Below are 26,306 nucleotides of genomic sequence, written 5' to 3'. Positions count from 1 at the left end.
AAAAGTTGCATTTCTCATACGAAATAAATTTTTAGCTCTCTTGAGGCAAATAAAAAGGTAATATATCAAACTTTAGTAGTAGCCTGATATAGCACAACCCCCCTTCAGCATTTATTGTTTAAGTACCTAACTCTTATCCAAAGATATTTATTCATGATACCAAAGGGATATAGGATAATATACTTGAATTTTGAGAAACAAAATAACTTCTAAGATACCATAAAGCCTCGGTGGTTGTAGCTGTATGGGAACTTGGAGTAAAGAGAGTTGGGGAAGTTTAATTTGAAATAATTTGTCTAAATCATGGTGAACCTGTTTTTCTTGGCTCAACATCTATTCCCCAAGTCTTCTGATGGCAATCTCCCTTTGGGTAACCACCCTCTACCCCACCCTCAATCATGTAAATCAGGTACAATTGACCCCACTCCAGTTCCAGGGGTAAGCATGTGACAAAATCCTGGGCAATCAGAATATGGCACCCCAGTACATATGGAGATTGGTTAAAGGAGGGGCCCAAACCAGGCCAATCCGAGCCAGTAAGACTCAATTTTATGATTTTTGTTGGCACCGTTGAAATGGAGTGGTTCTGCTGCGGCTGCTGAACAGCTGTAGAAAAGCCTAGAGCCACTGGCAGCCATCTTGCTACCATGAGGAGACAATCTGCCTAAGAATGGAGTCTACTCGCAGGGAAAACAGAAGAGAGATGGAAAGGACAAGACCGATATCTGATGACATTGCTTGAGACCCTAGACCCAGCCTTGCCTGAAATCTGTCTCTAGAATTTTTAGTCATTTGACCAATAAATTCCTTTTCTTCTTAACTTTAAATGAATTAGATTTATGTGCAACCGAAAGAGTCCTGATTAATAGAGAAATGTATCTATATTATTTTAAACACACTCAATAATTAAATCTAATTTGAAAAGTAGAAGAGATCTTCAAGGATCCTGTTTTGGTGAGTAGATAATTACCGCATCTATGAAGTCTCTTAATTCCCTTGTAATCAAGTCCTTGGGGGAAGTTGATTCGGTTAAATATTTTAGAGATCTCCCCTTAAAATCTTATTTTAATTTGTCTTCCTGAGGAACAGTTTGCTCAGAAAGGATAAATGTTGGCTCCATCTTTAACTAAAACACATCAATAGGATTTTATTGTAGAAGGCTCATGGGGTCTCTCCCTGCCTAATGAATAACTGTACATGCTGATGTCCCCATCTTGACAATCCTGAACTCCAAAAGAAAAACTGAAAGCATGCTATTTTTTAGTATGCAGCTTCAAGCTATTATTATAATGGTTAAACTTTTGCTCCAATAAGTCATTGCATAGGTTTTTTAAAAATTATAAAATTTTTGGAGGCCCAGCCAAAACAGACCTTCATGACATTGTGATTATCTTGTTTTTCTTTATATATCTCCAGGAAATTTACCATTTTTCCTATTCATTACTGTCTTATGGGGCTAATATATTTACTTTAGTAGATTCTCTGGAGTATTAATAAAATGCTAAATGTTACATTATGACAGGGATTCTCAACCCTGGCTGCTGATGAAAATCACCTGGGGAGCTTTTCAAAAATACTAATAGCACAGCTCCACCCTAGCCCAATTCAATCACAATTTTTTGGAGTGGGGTCCTGGCATTGGTGCTTTTTAAAAGCTCCCCAGGTGATTTTAATGTTCAGCCAGGGCTGGGAATAACTTGTATTTTTGGAAACACTGACTAGAATCTATGATTTGATTCAGTGAGGAATCATTTAATAAGTAATCCTTTAAAAACACTCTTCTCAGTATAGAATTTTTTCCAAAAAATTATATATATGTTGCATGTATGTGTGTACGTGTGTGTGTGTGTGTGTGTGTATATATATGCACACACATATATAAAATTTGGCCAACATATATATAAAACAAATTACCTGTATTTGACCAGCTCACATGCTCTTGGGTACACTGAGGCACCTATCACTAAACCTCACCCTTCAAAGTAACATGTAAGGGGCTGGTCATCTGCCATGTGTTGGAAAATGATTCTTTCTTTCTTCAAGGTAAATTATCTCTATTATTATTGAATATTGTCTGTTTGAAATCTTTACATAGCTCTACAATTGTTTCTTTGTTAACTTTCCTCAACTTGAGTGGTTAACTTACTATTTTTCCAACTCTGGTTAGTGTTTATACTTAGCTAAGACTTATTATTTCTATTTTAGATGCTATTACTTTCTTCTCCGTTCCAAACAGTACATAAAACCTAAAAAGACCAAGAGAAACTTGTAGAGTGAGAAAAAGAGTAAGATCTTGAAATAAAGATGGCAGGATGAAGCCAATCATAGAATTTCTTTCCCTTAATACAAATAAAAAGGAATGTTTAAAAAAAATAGCAAAAGTTTAACAACAGCAACCATAGAAGAAAAGGGGTACAACCTTGTGCCAAAAAATAAAAAATAAAAATAAAGAAATGGTGGCCAGGGGAAGAAATGGATAATTCAGGCTCTTACTCTGGGCTCAATGCTGTGTTGGAGCAGTTTCATACTGGGATTTGTCAGAGCCCAAAGTCCAATTTTCAGAGATCTTTCGAGCCAGTTCATAAACACAGCAATTATTACGAATTAAAGTATATAAATTTATAATTAATAAGTTATATTTAAAGCAAAGGTAGTAAATTCTAAAAAATCATCACTTCCTATTTGTTATATTTCATCCTGGTTTTATCTATGCTCCTGAGGCTGTTTACATGTAGTCTGCCTGTGTGGTAGGAATACTATATAATGATGATGTGTGTGCCAGTTCCGCATTTAGTAGTGTCATGTTGGCAGCTTGAACCTGGCTATGGTGGGAGTATTTAAACTATGAAAATTGGCATACCTTGTACATTATGGATTTGTATTTTTGAGAGCCAGTTGTTAAACATTTATCCCCACACCATTGCTCTTAAACTCACCCTTACCTCTACCTACAGTCACCTGAAGTCATACTGGAGGAGAAAAAGGTGAGTCAACAAAAATTCAAATTCTTGCCAGTAACTCTCAATTTAGAGAAAAGAGAATTGACAAGAAAAGTAACAAACTCTTGCTGGGCACAGTGGCTCATGCCTGTAATCCCAGCACTTTGGGAGGCCGATGCGGGAGGATCACCTGAGGTCAGGAGTTCAACATCAGCCTGGCCAACATGGTAAAACTCCGCCTCTACTAAAAATATAAAAATTAGCCAGATGTGGTAATGCATGCCTGTAGTCCCAGCTACTTGGGAGGCTGAGGCAGGAGAATCGCTTGAACCCGGGAAGCAGAGGTTGCAGTGAGCCCAGATTGCACCACTGCACTCCAGCCTTGGCAATATAGTGAGACTCTGTCTCAAAAAATAAATAAATAAATAAACAAATAAATAAAGTAACAATCTCTAGGAAAAAAACAAGGAAAAGCCCCGAGTATTTTATTAGAGACAGAAAAATAAAATCCCCTGATTGTGCCATTTACTATAGATTCATTTAAAATTTGAAGCATAAATTTCAAGCCTAAAGATGCAACATACTAGGAATAGGATATGTACCCAAGTATGAGGTCTGAATTCCTAGCATAGGACACGGAAGAAATTCTGTAGACAGTCCATGTCCACCGGGGACACACAATTCCAGTTGAACTCTCTGCCTTCACCCCCATGATCATACTGTCAGGGCAGAGAACAGTATACAGACCACCTGATTTAGACCTCATGTTGGAGCTATAAGATAAAAATAAATAAATTTTAGGTAAATTGGAAGGGGGTCAGGAAAAACCGACCTGGACAGCTGCCAACACTGAGAATGAGAAAATAAAAGTAAGACAAAGAAACAAGATGAAATGCTGAAACAACAGGTGTGGCTAAAAAGGGAGATGTCAGAGATAAGGAAACATACTGAGGACCAGAACAATACTACTAGAGGTTGAAAGAATTAATTAGAAACAGCAAGGAGAATGGATACAAAGTATAATATCAAATTATTGACAGAGAAAAAGTTTGAGATTATGCAGCTGGAACAGAGGAAAAAGACAAATGTTAATATTTTAGAATATTAGTAATGAAATAGAATTGGGTAACAACTCAATGAGGGGATTAGAATTAACATCACAAATGAGGGTCAGATAGACATCAGATGGCTGTGAGATCCCGAGAAAGACACAACATGTATATAGTATTCTGGGTGTTCTGGCTGGGAATATAAAACTGGAATCTAAGGAACATTCTATTTTTTAAAAAAGCCAATGATCTGTATTTTTTTAAATATGTCAATGTCATCAGAAACAAACATCAATGAATGGATTCATATGAAAGGGGCTTAAAGAACATGACAACTTAATGCAATACATAAACTTACAGAAGATCCTGCATTACAAGGGAATATGCTATAAAGAACATTGCTGAGTCAATTGACAAAATTGGAATGTGCATGATAAAGTATTGCCAATATCACATTTACTGAAATTGATACCTCTGCTGTGGATCTAAAGGATACCCCTCCATTCTAGGAAAAAGATACAGAACTATTAAATAAATGAGTTTCAATCAAGCATCCAAGCAGAAAGAAGGCAACCACAAAAGAGGGATACAGGCAGACTGGTTTAATTCTTCTCCATAGCCATGTCTAGCCCAAAAGGGAATGGGGCAGTAGCTTTAGAGTTCTTAGCAAAAGAAAGTGTGGCCTGTGCATTTTATACTCAGCCAGGTTATCCTTTAAATATGACAATTTAATTGATTCATTTAAAATAAGACCTCCACATAAAGAGTAACATTGAACAGTAAGATTTCAACCCAGATGTGATTAATTAGATGAAATAGAAGCAATAGATTGGGCAAGGTGGCTCACACCCGTAATCCCAGCACTTTGGGCAGCCGAGGTTAGTGGATCACCTGACGTCAGGAGTTCAAGACCAGCCTGACCAACATGACAAAACGCCATCTCTACTAAAAATACAAAAATTAGCTGGGTGGGGTGGTACACACCTATAGTCCCAGCTACTCAGGAGGCTGAGGCACAAGAATCGCTTGAACCTGGGAGGTGGAGGTTGCAGTGAGCTGAGGTCATGTGACTGCACTCCAGCCTGGGTGGCAGAGTGAGACTCCATCTCAAAAAAAAAATAAGAGAACTGATAGTTCAGATTCCAGGTTGTGATACCTTTAACAACAAGGTTGTAGGGCACAAGATCAATATACAAAAATCAATTTTATTCCTATCTACTTGGAATGAACAATCCAAGGATAAAATTAAGAAAATAATTTCATTTATAAATAGCATAAAAAATAATAAAATACTTAGGAATAAATTTAACAAAAGGAGTATGAAACATGTACTCTGAAAACTACTAAACACTGAAAGAAATTAAAGAAGGACTAAATAAATGGAAAGACATCTCATGTTCATAAGCCAGAAGAATTAATATTGTTAAGATGAGTTTTCAAATTGATCTACAGGTTTCATGTAATCCCTATCCAAACCCCAGCTAGCTTCTTTGTAGAAATAGACAAACTGACCCTAAAATTGACATGGAAATGCAAGAGACCCAGAGTAGCTCAAACAATCTTGAAAAAGAAGAACAAAGCTGGAGGACTTATATATTCCAATTTTAAAACTTACTACAAAGCTACAACAATCAAGACAGTGTGGTACTTGTATAAGGCTGGACATATAGCTCAATGGAATAAAATTGTGAGTCCAGAAATAAATCACATTTACAGTTAATTGATTTTTGACAAAGGTAACAAAATAATTCAATTGGGGGAAGAGTTTTTTCAGTAAATAGTACTGGACAACTGGATACTCACATGCAAAAGAATGAAGTTGGAACTCTTCTTCACATCACACACAAAAATTCACTCAAATAGATCAAAAATAAAAACTCACAGAAGAAAAATAGGCCTAAGTCTTTATGACTTCAGATGAGGCAATGGTTTCATAGATATGACACCCAACGTGTAGGCAACAAAAGAGAAAGTAGATAAATTTGATTCCATCAAAATCAAAGACTTTTGTGCCTGAAAGGACACTATTAAAACAGTGAAAAGACAACCCACAGAGGGACAGAAAATTCTTGTAAATCAGATGTCTGATAAGGAATTCATATCTAGAATATATAAAGAACTCAACAATGAAAACAACTAAATTATAAAATAGGCAAGGGCTCTGAATAGACAGCTCTGCAAAGAAGGTATACAAATGACCAATAAGCACATGAAAAGATACTCAACATCCTTTATTACCAAGGAAATGCAAATCAAAACCACAATGTGGGCTGGGTACCGTAGCTCACTCCTGTAATCCCAGCACTTTGGGAGGCCGAGGTGGGTGGATTTCCTGAGGTCAGGAGTTTGAAACCAGCCTGGCCAACATGGTGAAACTCCATCTCTAGTAAAAATACAAAAATTAGCTGGGTGTGGTGGTGCACGCCTGTAGTCCCAGCTACTCAGGAGGCTGAGGCAGGAGAATTGCTTGAATCTGAAAGGCGAAAGTTGCAGTGAGCTGAGATCGTGCCACTGCAGTCCAGCCTGGGTGACAGAGCAAGGCTCCATTTCAACAACAACAACAACAACAACAATAACAACCCCACAAAAAACTACTTCATACCCCACTAGGATAGCTATAATTACAATGTCGGACCATAACAAGTGTTGGTGAAGATGTGGAGAAATTAGAACCCTTATATCCTTCTGGTAGGAATGTAAAACGGTGCAGCTGCTTTGGAAATCAGTTTGGCAGTTCCTCAAAAGGTTATACATAGAATTACCATATGACCCAGAAATTCTACTCTTATGTATATGTCATGAAAAATGAAAATACATGTCCATACAAAAATTTGCACATCAATGTATAAATAGCAGCAGCATTATTCATAATACCTAAAAGATAGAAACAATTCAAGTGACCATCAACTGATAAAGTGTTTATGGAATGGAGTATTATTTGGCAATAAAATGAAATGAAGTGCTGATATATGCTACAATCTTGATACATTACGCTAAGTGAAGAAACCAGTCACAAAATACCACATACTATATGATTCCATTTATATAAAATGTCCCAAATAGGCATATCTACAGAGACAGAAAGTAGACTGATTGCCTAGGACTGGGAGAAAATGGAGGAGTGCCTGTCTAATGGGTACAGGATTTCCTTTTGGGGTGATGAAAGGATTCTAAGATTTTATTAGTCTGTTCTCATGCTGCTATAAAGAACTGCCCGAGACTGGGTAATTTATAAAGAAACAAAGTTTACTTGACTCACAGTTCCGCCAGGCTGGGGAGGCTTCAGGAAACTTATAATCATGGCAGAAGGGAAAGCAAACATGTCCTTTTTCAAATGGCAGCAGGAAGGAGAAGTATGAGTGCTAGCAAGGGAAATGCCAGTCGCTTATGAAACCATCAAATCTCGTGAGAACTCACTATCATGAGAACAGCATGGGGAGAAACTGCCCCCATGATTCAGTTGCCTCCCACTGGGTCCCTTCCACGACACATGGGGATTACGGGATTACAATTCAAAATGAGATTTGGGTGGGGACAAAAAGTCAAACCATACCAAAAATTACTGGTGGTGATGGCTGCATAACTGTGAATATGCCAAAAATCATTGAACTATCCACTTTAAGTGGGTGAATTATATGGCATGTGAATTATATGCCAATGAAACTGTTATTTAAAAAGTGTTTGAACAGGGGTCAGGCGCGATGCCTCACACCTGTAATCCCAGCACTTTGGGAGGCCAAGGCGGGCAGATCATGAGGTCTGGAAATCAAGACCATCATGGCCAACATGGTGAAACCCCATCTCTACTAAAAATACAAAAATTAGCTGGGCGTGGTGGCACATGCCTATAGTCCCAGCTACTGGGGAGGCTGAGGCAGGAGAATCGCTTGAACCCGGGAGGTGGAGGTTGCAGTGAGCTGAGATCATGCCACTGCACTCCAGTCTGGCAACAGAGAAAGACACTGTCTCAAAAAAAAAAAAAAAAAAAAAGTGTTTGAACAAAGGGAGAAGAAAGCAGATGGAATTTAACTAACCAGCATAAGAAAAAACCTTTTGAGCTATTTCAATATTGAACAGACTGGAATTTAGAATCACCCACTTTAGCTCAAATGGAGATGAGGAATGGCAACTCATGCATGCAGTCATTTGGTAGGCAAGATACTTATTGAGTTACAATGTGCCAGGCACTGGGCTGGGTGCTGAGGAGAGTGAACAAGATACACATGATCACCAAACTCATATTATACTTAAGAGTGTTCACGAAAGACAGAAATTAAAGAACTAATTACACAATTGAATAAATGTCCTAGAAGAAAAAAAATTCAGATAGTTAGGAAAAGGTATAATGGATGATCCTAATATAATCTAGGAAAGCTTCTTTGAGGAAGTAACTTTTGAGTTGAACTTTTTAGGATTATAAAGAACAAAGTAGGCGAAGACTGTGTGTGAGGTAGAGCGGGTTCCAGATAGAGGGAACTGGACCTCCTCTGCCAGGGAACCAGAGGACAGTGAGAAGTAGGGGGCAGCATGGTGGATACTGGAGGGGCTGGCAGACCCTGCAAGGTCTTGTAAGCCATATTAGGAATTTGATCTTTATTGCAAAAGCCATGGGAAACTGCTGACAGATTTTAAGGCGAGTTTTCAATTGACATCTCCAGTGTGCTTTGCTGTTAAATTCCCCACTGAGTAATACAAAAATGAAACTATCAGACTATGCCAGTAGAGATGATGTGCCTCCCCTACTTCTTACCAAATCTCCCAGTGCATGGTTCTTATATTTTGGTCCCTGGGAAACGGTTTATGCAATTCCCAGATGGAAAAGGGAGGGGAGAATGCACATAAGAACCCTTAGGAAATGAAGCTGGGCCACATAAGCTTTAGTGAGCTCAGCACCCCCAGTAACACAATGATCCCTAACAACACACTGGTTGTCTTTAAGCTCAGATATACGTCTGAGAATGAGATCACTCCCCGGGACTCTGGGGTCTTGTTATTTACAGCTGCAATGCTAAAATTGGCACGATGGGTACTTTATAAAATACGGGTGGAGTAGCCCTTGGCCTCTGTCATATATTGCCTGGGCTATGGTCTGGTATCCTCAATTGAGTACAGGTGAAAACAGATGGAAAATAAATTATCTTACAATTCTCAGTGTGTTTTCATGGACTTATCATCTGTTGGAAAATTTGTTCTGAGAATAGCATCAAGGAACTGATCTACATAGTGGGTAATGGCCAACGGAGGCCTCTGAGAGATGGCTTCTCTGTTGGCCAAAAAATTGCTTTGCCAAAGTTTTTGAGGCCATGGGGCTGCCTTGACAACACTAAGTAAAACAAGACACTGAAGTTCTTTAAATTTACCATAAGTCACAAGTTACAGCTGCTCTTAAATCTGGACCTTTGGAATATGTGTTCTCTGGTTGATTTAACACTTTTTTCTTGGCTGGATATGATGGTAAGATGTCTTCTGTGCTGTTAATGGCAACTTAAAAACTTCTTTTTTTTCTCCCTACTCTTGACCTTCCATTCTTTTTTCTTTTTGTTTTACTATGACCCTCTTTGTTTCTTGATCTCTGCCTTTGAGTGACCTGCTAGAATTCTGAGCTGTTATATATCATGGTTCCAGCTAGGTAAGGCTAATTTATCATGATCAACCACCAGAAAATATGTTTTATTAAAAATAATTCAATTCTACTATGTGCAAAGTATGCACCCTAACCTCAATGCAGCATTTGACTCTGCAGGTAATCTACTTTCTCCTTTGACTTCTCTGACACCCATCTCTTCTGCTTCCCTTCTGTTGTGTTTACTGTGATTGACACCTCAACATTCATTCAAACCCAAATATGATTAGTCTAAGTCAATCGTGATGGTTCTATCCCACATGACAATGAACAATTGCTTTAAGAACTTTTGCAGTCATTTCCCCTCCAGCCTGGGGAGGAAGCCGACACTATTCTGGACAAGTTGCACAGAAGTGAAGTTGAAGCCCTCATGTACTATGCCTGGAGCCCATGCTAGTGAACTTCTTGTGTGTGAAGTTTCCTTATTGTTTAAGCTGATGTGAGCTAGGACGTTCTGTTACTTGCATCTAAAATGCACACTTACTGATGTTCCTTTTTAGTTCTTTGACCTTCACTTCTCAGGATCCTATGTTAGTCTTGCCTCTTTCCATCTTAGGTTTTGTGCTTTATCCTCTCTTCTTGTTCTTCAATCTCCATGAGTGAACTCATCCATTCCTCTTGCATAAGTACAGTTTACACGTTGATGATTTCTAAACCTAATGTCCAGCTTAACCTCTTTTTCAAGTTCTATAATTATAGGGGTCAATGATGGAGTCAGAGTATACTTCGCAATCACCTGTAGAACTTTAAAAATATATAGGTGTACATGCCCCATCCCTGGGATTTCTGGTCCAATTTATGTAGAGCAAGGCCTAAGCATTTGCATGTTTTTAAAACTCCACAGGTAATTTCTGACACAGAAGCAGGGTTAAGAACCATATCCTAGAAATACCTCTTCCTGGATATCTCATAATCTTTTCAGCTTCAGTTCTCTCAGTTCCCTAAACTTGCTCTTCTTCTTGTAGACAAAGATGAGTAAGACATAGTGTCTATCTTCAAGGGCCTCACAATCCAGTTGGACAGGCTGGGAATAGGTTGTGGGGAAGTAGATAGTACATCATTTCTCTAGGATTCCCAGGGCTCATCTGTCTGTGGGTATAGGCAGAAGCCAGAACAGTCAGTGCCTATACTTCACTGACTCTTCCCCGCTCCTGCTGATATGGAACCTGTAGCCTAGAGCTGTCCAATAGAACTTTCTGGATGTTGGAAATGTTCTATATCTGTGCTATCCAATAAGGTATATGCGAAAAATGTACTAGCCCCTTTTGAGCATAGCCTCTTTTGTGCCAGAAGTCTCTTTTGAGCATTTGAAACGTGGCCAGTACTACTAAGGAATGGAATTGTTATTTTTAGTTAATGAGTTTAAATAGCCACATGTGCTAACGGCTATTACAGTGGATCGTGCAGCTAGCTCTTGCAAACCCTACTTGGTTACATCTGGGAATATTTATGAACTTAAATACAGGATTTAAGTTAACTACCATTTCTATCAGATACTACTGTTCCACAGGCAATCCCTTTGTGATTTTGACCATGGTCCACAGGAAGGGATATATTTTACATAATGACCCAGTACATTTATACATGTATACTCACACATGCACACATACTTGCATATACATATATGCCTACTTCCATAAAACACTACTTCTGAGGCTGATTTTTTAATCCAATTCTAGTCTATTAAAAACTGCTGGTCATGAGCCGCCAATTTATTTTCATGACCCACTAACTAATGCATCAAGCCCCACAATTTGGTAAGTACTACCCTAGGGATCTATCTTGTCCCACTGGGTGCTTGTCTTTCTACTTACGGCATTGAAGTCTTGGCTGGGTGTCGCTGCTGCTTGGCCAGGGGCAATTCCAGGCTCACTGGGGTCCCTGTAGTACCAGAGATGTGGTCTGCAGTGGATAAAGGGGGAGGATGCCCATCTCTCCTTTATGTCTCAGTCTGTTAGAGGGCTCCCAAAGCATACAACCAATATCTGAATTTCTTAAAGGTTTTTAGTGAAACAGCTCTTTCGGCTTTCATTCACAGCCCTCCAGCTCACACTCCAGCTGTGAGTTTGCACTGGAGGTTTAGAGGTATGAAAATCTCAGTGGCAGACATCCTGCTGTCCTCAGAATCGCTTCTCATCCTTTAGCTTGTAGATTGCCTCTCCTGCCTGATGACTAAGGTTTCCCATTGGGCTCAGTGTGTCTGGGATCAAGTTCTCTCTCTGGAGGCTCCTCAGCCCACATGTAGCAGCCATCTGGTGGGCCCGACTTCCACTTTTCCTGACTTACAGAAATTTCCTAGACTTGAGGAACTTGGTAGGTGTTATAAAATAAGTGTGCTATGGGACCACGGTTCAGTTTGTTCTATGTAGAACTGAAGGAGCCTCAAAAAGGGATAGAGAGGAGAAAAGGCAAGAATCGGGTAACAGGTTAAGTTAGTCTCAAAGGATCAGTAGAAGCTTTCAGGAAGACAAAAGGAACTGGCTGTGACCTTTCTACCTTCCCCAAGTCGAGTCAGTAGCTTTTCTGTTTCCACCACATTTTGTTCATACCTCCATTACAACTTCTCACACTTTGTTTCTGTCTAGACTTTGCGATTCTCAGGTACAAAGATCATTCTTTTTTCATGTTTGTATCCTTAGAAACTAACATGAGGCCTTTCATATTGTAGACAGAAGTAGCCACTGAGTGAATAGACAATGATGATTGAGGCTTTTGCCCTGAGCCCCAGGACACTGGTATATCAAGGTGGAGCTCATCTGCCTACCTCTCAAGATGACATGTCAAAGGAAGTAATGTTGTAGACCCCGAAGTGGAAATATTAGGTAGTATTGTTAATTTTGAGATCCATCAGGCCAAGGGTGATGGTGAGTTTCTGCTAAATCTGCTAAGCATGGCAGTAAGAATACATCCAGGTGCCTGGACGGATTGATGGCAAACAAAACAGGTAAAGTTCCTGCATCCGTGGAGCTTTCCGTCTAGTCGGGGTGACAGGCAACCAACGAAGCAGTGACAAGGAGGTGTGACTGGAGACGTACAGGTGGCTATAAGAGAATAGAAACCAGCCTAGGGAAATTAGGGGGCTTCATGGTGGAGAAAGACGAGGAGTGAACTCATGTCAAAGATGACCTGTGCAAAGAAGGAAGGAAAGCCGGGCGCAGTGGCTCATGCCTGTAATCCAGCACTTTGGGAGGCTGAGGCGGGCGGATCACGAGGTCAGGAGATCGAGACCATCCTGGCTAACACGGTGAAACCCCATCTCTACTAAAAATACAAAAAATTAGCCGGGCGTGGTGGTGCGTGCCTGTAGTCCCAGCTACTCGGAGGCTGAGGCAGGGGAATGGCGTGAACCCGGGAGGCGGAGCTTGCAGTGAGCCGAGATCGCGCCACTGCACTCCAGCCTGGGTGACAAAGGGAGACTCCGTCTCAAAAAAAAAAAAAAAAAAAAAAAAAAGGAAGGAAAGAGTATTCCGGGAGAGGGAAAGGGAATAGCAGGTATGAAGGCCAGAAGGCATGGTGCAGTAAAGGAACTGAAGAAAATTCTGCAGAGAGCATTGCATGTGTGTAGGAAAGTAGCAAGGGATGAGGCTGGAGAGAGCAGCACAGGCCAGATGTTAAATGACAAGTCCACCATGGAAAGAAGCGTGCTGTCCAACCTAACGCTAATGGAAAGCCAAGGAAGGGTTTTAGGAAAGACTATAACCTGATAAGATTTGTGCTCTAGGATAGAAAACAGATTGTAGGAGGATCAAGACCAGACACTGCTGCAAGATCCAAGTGAGGTGTGACAGTGGCTGGGAGGCACCAGGGTTCGTCTAGCTGGTGGAATACGCTGGACCATGCAGGGACCACATGAGTGCATTAAGTACCCGGGAAGAAGAAAGGGAAAGAACAATATGGGGCCTGTGCGCTCTAACAGGGGATACAGGGCACTGATGGCAAACCTGCTTTATCATCCTGCTAGCTCTAGATGAGTGTAAAAACTGAAGTGGATTCCCACGAGGGAATGGGCTTTGCTGGTAATTGCTTTCAGAGGCTCCAGGCCAACTCCAGGTCCTCTTCTAAGTGCCCTAGAGAGTTGGATAGATTTGTCCTTCTGAAGACTTCCAGGGTACGATGGGGATCATCAACAGCAATCTCAGAATCATCCCAGGATTTCTTCTCAAACACTGGATCTTTGCCTCTAGCTGTAAAATAGACCAAATCCATGGAAGGATGTGGCAACCAACCATATCTTTTGAACTCAGGAAGGTCAGCAGCCAGGCTCATGGCCTGCTTTGGTATATTAAATCCTGTTCCCAATCCAGACCCAAATCTTAATGTGCAGGCAAAAAAAAAAAAAAAAAAAAAAGGCAGCATTTCAGGCCTGAATTGGCCTTTGAGGTTGTCTAGTATGGTCTCCTGACCGAACTTTCATGAAAATCAGACTACAAACCTAAAGCAGTTCTTTGATCAACTTCCTTTCTGTTTCATTTCCTGGATTTCCATGGAAATCTGTGACAAAAGAATGAATAATCGCTGTTCTACTTCCTGCAAGTGTTCACATTCTCACCTCTTAGTAATATTTACTGGGAATACTATAAGCAAGGAAACCGAAGAAGAAGAGGTACAGACAGAGCTGACGATATTTAGAGGGACTGAATCTGAAGGTGCTTCTGGGGTCTGCTGGAGACCCTCATTTATACAGCTCACTCCATGCACAGAGCATCTGAAGAACGTCATGGCCATGGGAAACTGAGGTCCTGTTGGAAGACCAAGCATAGGTTGAAGCAGTGTGGAAGAGAATTTTTGGCCCCGAGACTGACTCTGGCAGAGCACACTGCAGAGACCATTTTTGTGCTTTTGCTTCACTTCACTTTTCAAAGATTGTTTGAGCTCATCTTGGACATTTGGAAGCAGCTAAATCTAGCAAGGAACAGGATCATTGGCTTCTTCGTCTAATAGCATTTGTCTCTGCAGCTGCACTGCCTTCTGAGCACAGGTGTGCAGAGCGTGATTAAGTGACCCCAGAAATCTGACCGCCTGGGTGTGGTGTTCATTTTTCCACCCTGATGCAATTATCTCAGGGTGTGGGGACGCTCTGTCTCACTCCCTTTTTTTCTCCCCCGCCACCAAACTCTGGATTTCAGTTAATTGTGAAAAATAACAAGGAAGTGTTATTTTTATGCTGTTTTGCTATTTATGCTGTTGTAGTTGATTTGCTTCTTGAACAACTTCCTCTGATCCCTTTTAAAAGTCGGCCGAAAAAGCAGGAAGCCAGGCAGGACAAACTTTTGAAAAAGTCTTTCAGCACCTTCGTGGATCCAAATTTTAGTGTGATTTGGCAGGCAATGTGGGGTAACATGTTCCAGTGTTTTAACTTGCACAGAATTGCCAGATTAGCTATTGTTTGACTTGTCCAATTAATGAAATGTGGAAAAAAAAAAAAAAAAAGGGTGGTAACTGTTAAGCCTGCTGCAATGTCTAGACACGAGGGTGGGGGTGGGGAGGTGGAACACCAAGGGAGACGACACAGAATTTCCTTGCCTTTCGGTTTTCTTATACTGAGTATTTCTGCCGTGGCACAACAACACGTGGGCCAAGATATTGATAAGTGAGAGATAATGTTTTGGTTAAAGTGAAAAATAAAGTTTCAGGCTACACACAGGAGACATTTCTCATGTAAGTGTGTTAAAAGAAAAGATGCAATCATTTAGCCTGTAGGGTAAACACACACATGCATAAATATACACTACAACCGTGCCAATCCAGCTAGAAGGGAGACGCTCCGGGGAACTTGGTTTTTGGAGAGAAGATTTGGGGTTCAGGAGAGCTTTGTAAATGTCGGGCATGCACTTTGTGACCTTGTGTTTGCGTTACAGGCAGGCTGGGTATTGTGACATGCAGGGTTATAAGATAAATATGCCAACTGACTCATAGAATTGGGAGGACAGGCAATATAGGGGATTGTGAAGTAATTTTTTTTTAAAAGACAGAGTCTTGCTCTGTTGCCAGGCTGGAATGCAGTGGCATGACCTGGGTTCACTGCAACCTCCGCCTCCCAGGTTCAAGCGATTCTCCTACCTCAGCCTCCCAAGTAACTGGGACTACAGGCACGTGCCACCACACCCAGCCAATTTTGGTATTTTTTAGTAGAGACGGGGTTTCACTATGTTGGCCAGGTTGGTCTTGATCTCATGACCTCATGATCTGCCCGCCTCGGCCTCCCAAAGTGCTGGGATTACAGGCATGAGCCACCGCGCCCAGCTGCTTAGTGCCTTGGTGTCTCCACTGCCCAGAAAACTTCCTTCAAAACCCACGATGGGGAGAAAAAACCCGAGAGAGAATTAGACAAACATCTAAGGGTTTGGGGTGAGATTCCCATAGGCAAAAATCAAAACTAAACCACTTATATTTAAGTATAGATATAAATTATTACAATACTGTACATAATGGTTATTATGTACACAGATGCAATTACATGTACTCTACCTCACTTGCATAAGTTTAAATTAAAATTTAAATGACTGAATAGACTGTTTTTTTTGAGACAGGGTCTCGCACTGTTACCTAGGCTGGAGTGCAGTGGCGCCATGTTGGCTCACTGCAACCTCTGCAATCTCCGCCTCCCAGGTTCAAGTGATTCTCGTGCCTCAGCCTCCCCAGTGGCTAGGATTACAGGTGCGCGCCAACCTGCCTGGCTAATTTTCGTATTTTTGGTAGAGACAGGGTTTCACCATGTTGTCCAGGCTGCTCTCAAACTCCTGACCTCAAGTGATCTGCCTGCTTCAGCCCCTCAAAGTGCTGGGATTACAGGCATGAGCCACTATGCCCAACCTGAATAGGCTGATGTTTATGCATGTTGGGCAAAGGCTTTCCGCTTTACTTTTATTCAAAACCAGGCGAGCATCTCCCTCCCTCAGTCTCTCAACCCCCCAGGACCCTCCTTACAGACCCACATTAGAGGCAAGCATGCAAGGCTTGATTATCACGGAACAGGCCCCAGCAGCATGGAACAGACAGCAGAACTTGACCTTTCCCCAACCCTGACCTAGCCACAGTAGCTCCTATCCTCAGCATCACTTCACTCTCTTAGGTGAAGGAACTGTTATTCAGAGAAGGAAATCCATGTGTAGAATGGCTCTGAGGAAATGGGACACGTGAGAGGAAGTTTTCATTGGCGTCCAGGAGGAAGAAGCCCGGGATAGGTGCTACTGCCTAGGATGGCAGATGTCACAAAGAATAACCTTGGGCAGTGGGGGAAGTAGAGGCAAGAGTAACCTAGAAGCCTGGAATAGAGGAAGGAGGTGTGGGAATCAAAGAGCCCTGGGGGGAAAAAAGAAATGGAGCCACCATATTTCAGAGGTAGGAAGAAAACCTTGGAGAATATTTTAGTCCAATCCTTTCATATTCCAGATGAGGAAACCAAAGCTCAGAGAGGTTAACTGCTTTGTTCAAAGTCATGAGGCATGTAGTAACAGATCTAGAATTAGAATTCAGATGTCCTGTCTCAAGCCTAGTAGACTTCCCACTGTGATGAAATATTAAATGCATTAAAACCACAGCACTAATATTGAGTTAATTTGTAATTCAAAGGAACCGTTGTTTCTCAACCAACTAAATGCCCTATTGTTCTTTATTAAGAAATCAGACAATTCTGAATCTGGACCATTCCATATTTCTCTAATGGAGTTTTATTGTAATCATGCCAGATACTATGAGCAGATAATGAATGTAGTAAATTTTAAATCATTTCATTACACACTAATTTGTTTTACAGAATCATATTCGTGTTCTTTTTTTTTAAAGCACAAAATCACAAAGTGATTTTGCTAGACAAACTTCAAAAGACTGGGAAAGATTCTGTTTCTAGTATTTCCAGCTAAGACCTGAAAAGCTTAGAGGCTGGAAACTGTATAGAAGAGTCAGCTGGTTCTGTCAAGGCTTCCAGTGTAGTTTTGGCACCTGTCACAGCTTAAGCCTTGTTTGGACCACATGGAATATCATGGATTTTTTTTATTGCTAGCAAATCACTCAGGCACTATGTATTAGTCCATTGTCATGCTGCTATAAAGAATACCCGAGACTGGGTAATTTATAAAGAAAAACTGTGAGTCTTTAATTGACTCACAGTTCCAAATGACTGAGGAGGCCTCAGGAAACTTATAATCATGGCAGAAGGCAAAGAGGAAGCAAGGCACATCTTACAGGGCAGCAGAAGAGCAAGAGGGTGCAGGAAAAAACTGCCACTTTTAAAACCATGAGATCAATTCCCTCACTATCCCAAGAACATCATGGGGGAATCTGCCCCATGATCCAATCACCTCCCACCAGGTCCCTCCCTTGACACATGGGAATTACAATTCGAGATGAGATTTGGGTGGGGACACAGAACCAAACCATATCACACTACAGAAGCAACATCGTCTTTCACGCTGGGCTAGCAAATTGGTTAGACTTGCCTCATTTTTTTCAGAATGGCCAAAGTCCTTTCCAAATCCAAATCTTTGGTAGTGATTCTACCCTAATGTGATTTATCTTCATCTTTAAAGAGCTGTACTCTTAAGATTTTTAAACTACTAATTTGGAAGGTGCTAATTGCTTAGAAAACAGGGCTTAAGACACTTTATTTCCTCGCTTAAAACTTGTTTTTGTTTTGTTTTGGGGTTTTATTTTTTTGAGACAGAGTCTTATTCTGTCACCCAGGCTGGAGTGCAGTGGCATAATCTTGGCTCACTGCAACCTCTGCCTCCCCGGTTCAAGCAATTCTCCTGCCTCAGCCATTCAAGTAGCTGGAATTACAGGCATGCATCACCACGTCCGGCTAATTTTTGTATTTCTAGTAGAGACGGGCTTTCACCATGTTGGCCAGGCTGGGGTCTTGAACTCCTGAACTCAGGTGATCCACCCACCTTGGCCTCCCAAAGTTCTGGGATTACAGGTGTAAGCCACCGTGCCCGGCCCCTCTCTTAAAACTTCTTATAAATAACTAGGAGTTGCAGGGCAGAAAATGTCAACAATCAAAATTTTAATTTCTAAAATCCCTAATTTATTCTTGCTTTCTATTTGATCACATTTTCCCTCTTTCAGAGATTCCTATTTTCTAGCACTGACATGCATTAATTATTTTCAAAACTGTGTGTGTATATCTTTTCTGTCATTTCAACAGCTTTGAGGGCAGAAGGGAAGGCTGGCATGTGGGTTCAGTCTGCTTTCTTCATCTAATCATTGTAAATCACATATAAAATCATTTTTTTGAATGATAATTTTGAGGAGTCCAGAAAACTGAACTCAGTTGATCTGATACAGGCCATGCTAAAGTCTGTGTTGTTTAGTTACAGGACCAAAAGACCCATTCTGCGTCCTTGATTCTTTACAAGGTAGACCCAATGACAGCTATTTCCAGTCAAGACTCTCTTCCAAGGACGATTGTTCATGGGCTCCACTAGAGACCTTTATAGAAATATTCTTGTGGGGCAGTGAATGACCAGCTCTGTCTTGCCATCCATTTCTGTGGTGAACATGAGAAGACAATGTGACTGGAAACAAGAATAGCCATGTGGAGTGAGGTCTAGTTCGTGGTGATCCCGAAAAATCACATGCGGTCCAGGGTTACAACAGGATCTGGATTACATAACCTGAATCTTCTTTAATAACCACACAGGAGCTAATTTTGTTTCTAAAAACAGTGGGATTTTTGGATGAAATATATTGTTGTGTGAATATGCTCTTTTTCATTTTTCTCCTCAGCACCCCCACGTCTGAATCGTGGGGCATTTCACTGACAGTAAGGAGACAAGGCCTTAACTTGTCTTAACCTCTTGGTGACGGGGAAGATACTATTAGACACCTATACTCAATGCCCATTTTCTCTCTGATGACACAGACTTCTGTTCTGGAAGGCAGAGTGCCTAGCTAAAAATACCCTTCCAGATTCCCTTGCAGCGAAGTAAGGCCAGGTGACACATTGTAGCTGATGGGACCTGAACAGATGTCAACAAAGGGTTTCTGGGAACGCGTTTGATATTCTGATATGGATGCTACCCCCACCTCCCTGTCTTGTTGATGTTTTCTGGCCGGAATGCAGACATAAGGCTGGTGATGGAGTCGCCATCACATATCCATTGGGTAACAAGCACAGTATGGAAAACCATACTCTAAGGATGGTGGAGTTCAAAGTGGAAGGATCCTGGGACATTGCTTGCAGATCAGATTGCTAACCTCTGAATTCCACCGATGTGAGAAATATAAACCCCTATTTGGATATGTCACCACAGTTAGGCCATATGCAGCTAAACACAATCTTAAAAGATGTTATTCAGTCAATTCACCTGCAAGCTTTGAAATTTACTACCTATTCCCTAAACTGTATCCTGAAGGTACTGATGAAAATTATGTAAATTCACTTTAACAAGTCTTGAACATATCTTGTCAGTAATATGAGGCAATAAAATATTTTAACAATTCCCAAATGGCAATACATGTTTAAGAAAATTTGTCAGCCTTTAGGCAAAGCAGCAAGTTGTGATGTGGTTGTGATTGTCTGTGCCATGTACAGAAATGATCTGACCATTTAAACTTTATGTTGGTGGTGTTTGCATTTGTAATATCAGACATGGTTGAATTTTAACTTAAATTTGGTTTCATGATTGTCACTGAAAATTTTTAAAAGATGACATGATGCAGTTTTAAAATGAAAAATGTCTACACAAGAAAATTGCCTGACATGTTACATATAATAGAATTAAAATAGGTAGAAATTTTTGGACCAAATCATAGAATTTTTCCAAGCACGAAAATGTTAGCGGAATTGACTCATGAATCATAAATGTTACTAAGGTGCTAATATCTATCAGTAAATAAGCTTTCTACTGATATCTAAGAGAAATTACTTAACCTCTGGTGATGTATCATTCAGTTAAAGAATAATGAAACTTCAAGTTTAACTAAACAGGAAATACAGACACAACTCTGTACCCTTTGATATCCTTCACAATTGCAAAGGTTGGTGAGCAGTCTCAACTTTAATGGGGTATAAAAAGGAAATAATTTTCCTAGTAACTTTCATCAACCAATGACTGTTGATTCCCCATTTGTCACAAGGTATCAAGGGCTCTTAATGGTATTTCAGTGTTATCCAAGAACCTTCCAGTGACTTTTTGGTTATTAGAGTTGTGTCATTTTATTTTCACAGATTTGGTCCCCTTCACCTGAGTGTGAAGTCATTTGTCTCTTCTCTATCCCCAAACACCAACAGACTTATGGTTCCATTGGTAAACATTTTTTGTGTATATATATTTTTTCCTTTGAGAATTTAAGTTTTTTATTAGCTGGGTGTAGTAGCACATGCCTGTAATCCCAGCTACTCAGGAGGCTGAAGCACAAGAATCAGTTGAACCCAGGAGGCAGAGGTTGCAGTGAGCTGAGATAGTGCCACTGCACTCTAGCCTGGGAGACAGAGTGAGACTCTGTCTCAAAACAAAAAATTTAACTTTTTGAATTGATATTATATCTACTTGTTTCAAACTTTTTTTTTTATTATACTTTAAGTTCTAGGGTACATGTGCACAACGTGCAGGTTTGTTACATATGTATACATGTGCCATGTTGGTGTGCTGCACCCATTAACTCGTCATTTACATTAGGTATATCTCCTAATGCTATCCCTCCCCCCTACCCCCTCCCCACAATAGGACCCGTGTTTCAAACATTTAAATATATTATATAAAATATGTAATTTAATATATTATAAATATATAATCTATCATATAATTTTATATAGAATATACATAATTATATATAGTTTTACATTTATATATAAAATTATATAATTTATATATTTTGTATGTATATATTATATATATGTATTATATAGAAAGGTTATATAGCTGAAGTCTCCTTCCCACTTCCATCTCTCACTTATTTTCCACTCCCCACCCTCCTATAGGTATCATCTTTTAGTATCATGTATATCCTTCCAGAGTTGTTACACGCGTGCGAACAAAGGTAACCTCTATATATAAGGTTCTGAATCTTTTCCTTTGTTTGATAATGCATCCTGGAGAGTTTTACATGTCAGTACATACAGATCCTCCTCATTGCCTTGGTCTAGCTGCATGGGTTCCCTCGTACAGCTGTACCATAATTTATGTAACCAGTTCCCGATTGATGGGCATTTGAGTGGTTTTCATTTACTTGCTGTTACAAATAATGTTTGAATAATACTGTACATAAATCATTTTAGACATAAGGAGGTATATTTTACGTGAAATTCCCAAAAATTGGATTACTGGATGAAATGGTAATATACATCTGTAATTTTATAGATATTGCCAAATTACCCTCCACAGGGATCATGCAGATTTAATATATGAGGATGTCTGTTTCCTACAGCCTCACTAACAAGGCATGCTATGGATTTTTGCCAATCTAATAAGCAAAAAGTGGTATCTGAATATAATTTTAATTTGCATCTGTTTTTTCTTCACAAGTGAGGCTGAGCATCTTGTCTCATATTTAAGAACCATCTGCCATTCCTTTTTTCTTGGTATCTTTTTATATACTTAGCACATCTTACTATTGTAGTGGGGTTTTTTCCTTTGAAATTCTGAAATAACTTGGCAAAAAGTACACAAAAAATAGGAAGCATAATGAAACATTATAAAGTGGACACCTGTCTAAATATCATTTGGGTTAAAAAAAAGGACAAAAGGACATTTTAAGCATCCAAATCCTCCTTACTATTTCCTTTCCTTTGCCCTAAAAGGAACCTGGCTTTTATTATAATCACTTTCTCACTTTCATATAATTTCATCATCTATGTGGTAATTTAGTTTGACCTGTTTTAGAACACTCTCTAAAAGGAAACATATTGTACATATTCTTTTGTGAGAATGCAAAATATTGCTTTGTGCTATTCATCAGGTTGTTCATGTAGCTCTAGTTCATTCATTTCTATTGCTGTGCAGTACTCTACTGTAAGAATATACCATTTTAATGTATCATTTTATTGTTGATGGAAATTTGGGTTGTTTCCAATCTGGGGCTACCAGAAACAATGCTGCTATTCTTTTACTTGTGTCCTGGTACATAAGTGGGCAAGTTTCTGAATGGTTTGTTTATAATCTGGAGAAAATATAAATTTTCAGCTTTAGAAGACAATGACAAACTGTACTTTTCTAAGTGCCACAGTTGTGGCAATTTAGACTCCTACCCTTGGTTATGAGGAGTCTCCTTATTCTTTATCTTTGTGAACATGATATTGTCAGATGGTCATTTTTGCCAATCTTGCAGGTGCATAGTATTTCATTTTGGCTTTAATTTGTATTTCTCTGATAAGTCATGAAATTGAGGATCTTTTCATACTTTTATTGGGTGTTTGTATTTTATATTGTGCAATGCTATGGGTCTTTCACCCATTTTTGAAGAATTGTCTTTTTCTTATTAAAAAATCTTTATGAAGGCAATTCTTCATGAAGAACATGATATATATATACACACACACATATATATAGACACACACATATATGGATATACACATATATATATATAGTCCTTCAAAGTTTTGCTTTCATAGCTATTGTATATTAATATTTCTTGAGAATTTCATTCCTAGGTAATGGAGAATTTTTGTTACTTTTGAAAGCGTGGTCTTTTCATTTTTCTTTGGACATATGGCTGTTTATGAAATTTTTACCCTGCTGCTTTACTAAATTCTGTATTTGTAATCATTTTTCTGTTGATTCTTTTGATAGTTTGCCTCTTCCCAATTTTCATACTTCTGTTTTCTTTCCCCATCTAATTGTGCTCAGTAGTACCTCAAATACAGTGACAAATAATGGTTTTCTTTGTCTTGATTTTGACTTTAATGAGAAAGGCTCTAGCGTTTTTCCATTTAAGTAATATGCTGGCTTTTGGCCAAAGATAGCTATGTGTGTGTGCATATCTTAAAGAGTCTATATCTTCCTATTTTTTATGTGTCTTTTTTTTCTATCAAAAATAGTGGCAAAAAAAATACTGGCTAATTTCTACCAAATACCTTTTCAGTGTCTAGAGAGAGGATCACTTCATCTCCCACCAGATCTATTACTATGACAAATAATATTTTAAAAATTTACTAATATTGAATTTTTCTTAATCCTGAGTAAACTGTACTTAGTCATTAATTTGATCAATATACTATTACATTCTTTGCTCATATTTTATTCAGAATTTTTGCCTCAAAATACATAATTGAGATTAGACTGTGATACTGTATGTGTGTATTTGCAATATTTATCAGATTTTAGTCCAACTTTATATATAAACATTTAAAAAAATTTTTCTATAGTCTACAGCAATTTGAATAGCATTAGAATCATCAGATTTTTTTTTTAAAAGAGTTGGTATAATCATGTCCCTTTATTTTCAGCTTAATTGAAGTATAATTGATATAAACATAAATTACACATATTTCAAAAGTATAATTTGATGCATTTTAACATATTGTGTAGGTATATATATTTATATATACACACATGCTGATGGTTTCATATGTATATTATATATATGTTATAAATATATATGTGAACCCATCAGCACAGTTGAAATAACAAGTATGTCCTCATGATCCTTTGTAATTTCTCCCTTCCCCTATCCCTTTGTCTATTCACAATAACTGATCTGTTTCTTTTTACTACTTAATAGTTTATGTTTTCTAGAGTTTTATATAAATGAAATCTTTTGTGTCTGGATTCTGTCATTGCACTGACCAATTATTTTGGGATTTATCCAAGTTACTCTGTGTATCAATAGTTTATTCTTTTTTGTTCCTGAATAATACTCCGTAACTTGCCTATCCATTGACTTGTTGTAGGATATTTGAGTGGTTTCTAGTTCAGGGCTGTTACAGATAAAGCTATTATGAATATTACTGTACAAGTCTTTGTATAGACATATGCTTTCATTTCTCTTGGGCAAATACCTAGGAGTGGAATTTCTGTGTGGCTTTCTTGGTATGTGTTTAACTTTATAAGAAACCACCAAACTTTTCCAAAGTCATTGCACCATTTTCCATTCCCACCAGCAGCAGTGTGAGAGTTTCTAGTGTGCCGCATCCTTGCCAACACATCTTTTAAAATTTAACTATTCTAATATGTATGCAGTGATGTTATAGGCTGAATTGTGTCCCCCTCCCCACAAATCCATATGTTGAAGGCCTAACCTCTAGCATATTAGAATTTGACCTTACTTGGAGATAAGGTCAAATGTAATCAAGTTAAAATGAGATCACTAGGGTGTGCCCTGATCCAACATGACTGGTGTCCTTAAAAAAGGGAGGGAAATGGTGGTGCATACCTGTAATCCCAGCTACTTGGGGCCTGAGGCAGGAGGATCGCTTGAGCCTGGGAGGTCAAGGCTGCAGTGAGCCCTGATCGTGCTACTGCACTCCAGCATGGGTGACAGAGTAAGACCCTGTCTTAAAAAAAAAAAAAGTGTGGGGAATGTGGATGCAGAAATAAATACGCATAGAGGGAAGATGATCTGAAGAGATGTAAGTAGAAGATGGGTCATCTACAAGCCAAGGAGAGAGGCATCGAACAGACTCTTTCTTCACAGCCCTTAGAAGGAACCAACCAGCAGACACCTTGATCTTGGACTTCCAGCCTCCAGAACTATGAGAAAATAAATTTCTGTTGTTTAAGCCACCCAGTCTGTGGTATTTTGTTATGGCAGCCTTAGCAAATTAATACAGTATCTCATTGAGTTTTAATTTACATTTCCATAATAATTGATATTGAGGATATTTTCTTTTTTTTTTTTTTTTTTCTTTTTTTTTTTGAGACGGAGTCTCGCTCTGTCGCCCAGGCTGGAGTGCAGTGGCCGGATCTCAGCTCACTGCAAGCTCCGCCTCTCCAGTTCACGCCATTCTCCTGCCTCAGCCTCCCGAGTAGCTGGGACTACAGGTGCCCGCCACCTCGCCTGGCTATTTTTTTGTATTTTTTAGTAGAGACGGGGTTTCACCGGGTTAGCCAGGATGGTCTCGATCTCCTGACCTCGTGATCCGCCCGTCTCGGCCTCCCAAAGTGCTGGGATTACAGGCTTGAGTCATCGTACCCGGCCGAGGATATTTTCATTGCTTATTTGCTACCTTTATGTTTTCTCTGGTAAAGTACCTGTTCAAATTTTTTGCCAGTTTTTAAATTATATTGCTTGTCTTCTTATTGAGGTAGGAGAGTTTCTTCAAGTTCTTTGTCAGATATATGTGTTGCAAATATCTTCTCCCAGACTTTGGCTTGCCTTTTTATCTTTGTAGCTGACTTTTTTTTTTTTTTTTAAGACAGAGTCTCAGTCTGTCACCCAGGCTGGAGTGCAGTGGTGCAATCCCGGCCCACTCCAACCTCTGCCTCCTGAGTTCAAGCGATTCTCCTGCCTCAGCCTCTCGAGTAGCTGGGATTACAGGCATGTGCCACCATGCCTGGCTAATATTTTGCATTTTTAGTAGTGGCAGGGTTTTACCATGTTAGCCAGGCTGGTCTCGAACTCCTAACCACAGGTGATCCTCTCGCCTCAGCCTCCCAGAGTGCTGGGACTACAGGTGTGAGCCACCACGCCCGGCCATAGCTGACCTTTTTTTTTTTTTGAGATTGAGTTTCACTCTCATTGCCCAGGCTGGAGGGCAATGGCGCCATCTCGTCTCACCGCAACCTCCGCCTCCCAGGTTCAAGCGATTCTCCTGTC

The sequence above is a fragment of the Theropithecus gelada genome, chromosome X (genome assembly GCF_003255815.1).
Source record: "Theropithecus gelada isolate Dixy chromosome X, Tgel_1.0, whole genome shotgun sequence".
In the NCBI taxonomy this organism is placed as follows: Eukaryota; Metazoa; Chordata; class Mammalia; order Primates; family Cercopithecidae; genus Theropithecus; species Theropithecus gelada.
Note: the sequence above shows the minus strand (reverse complement) of the source record.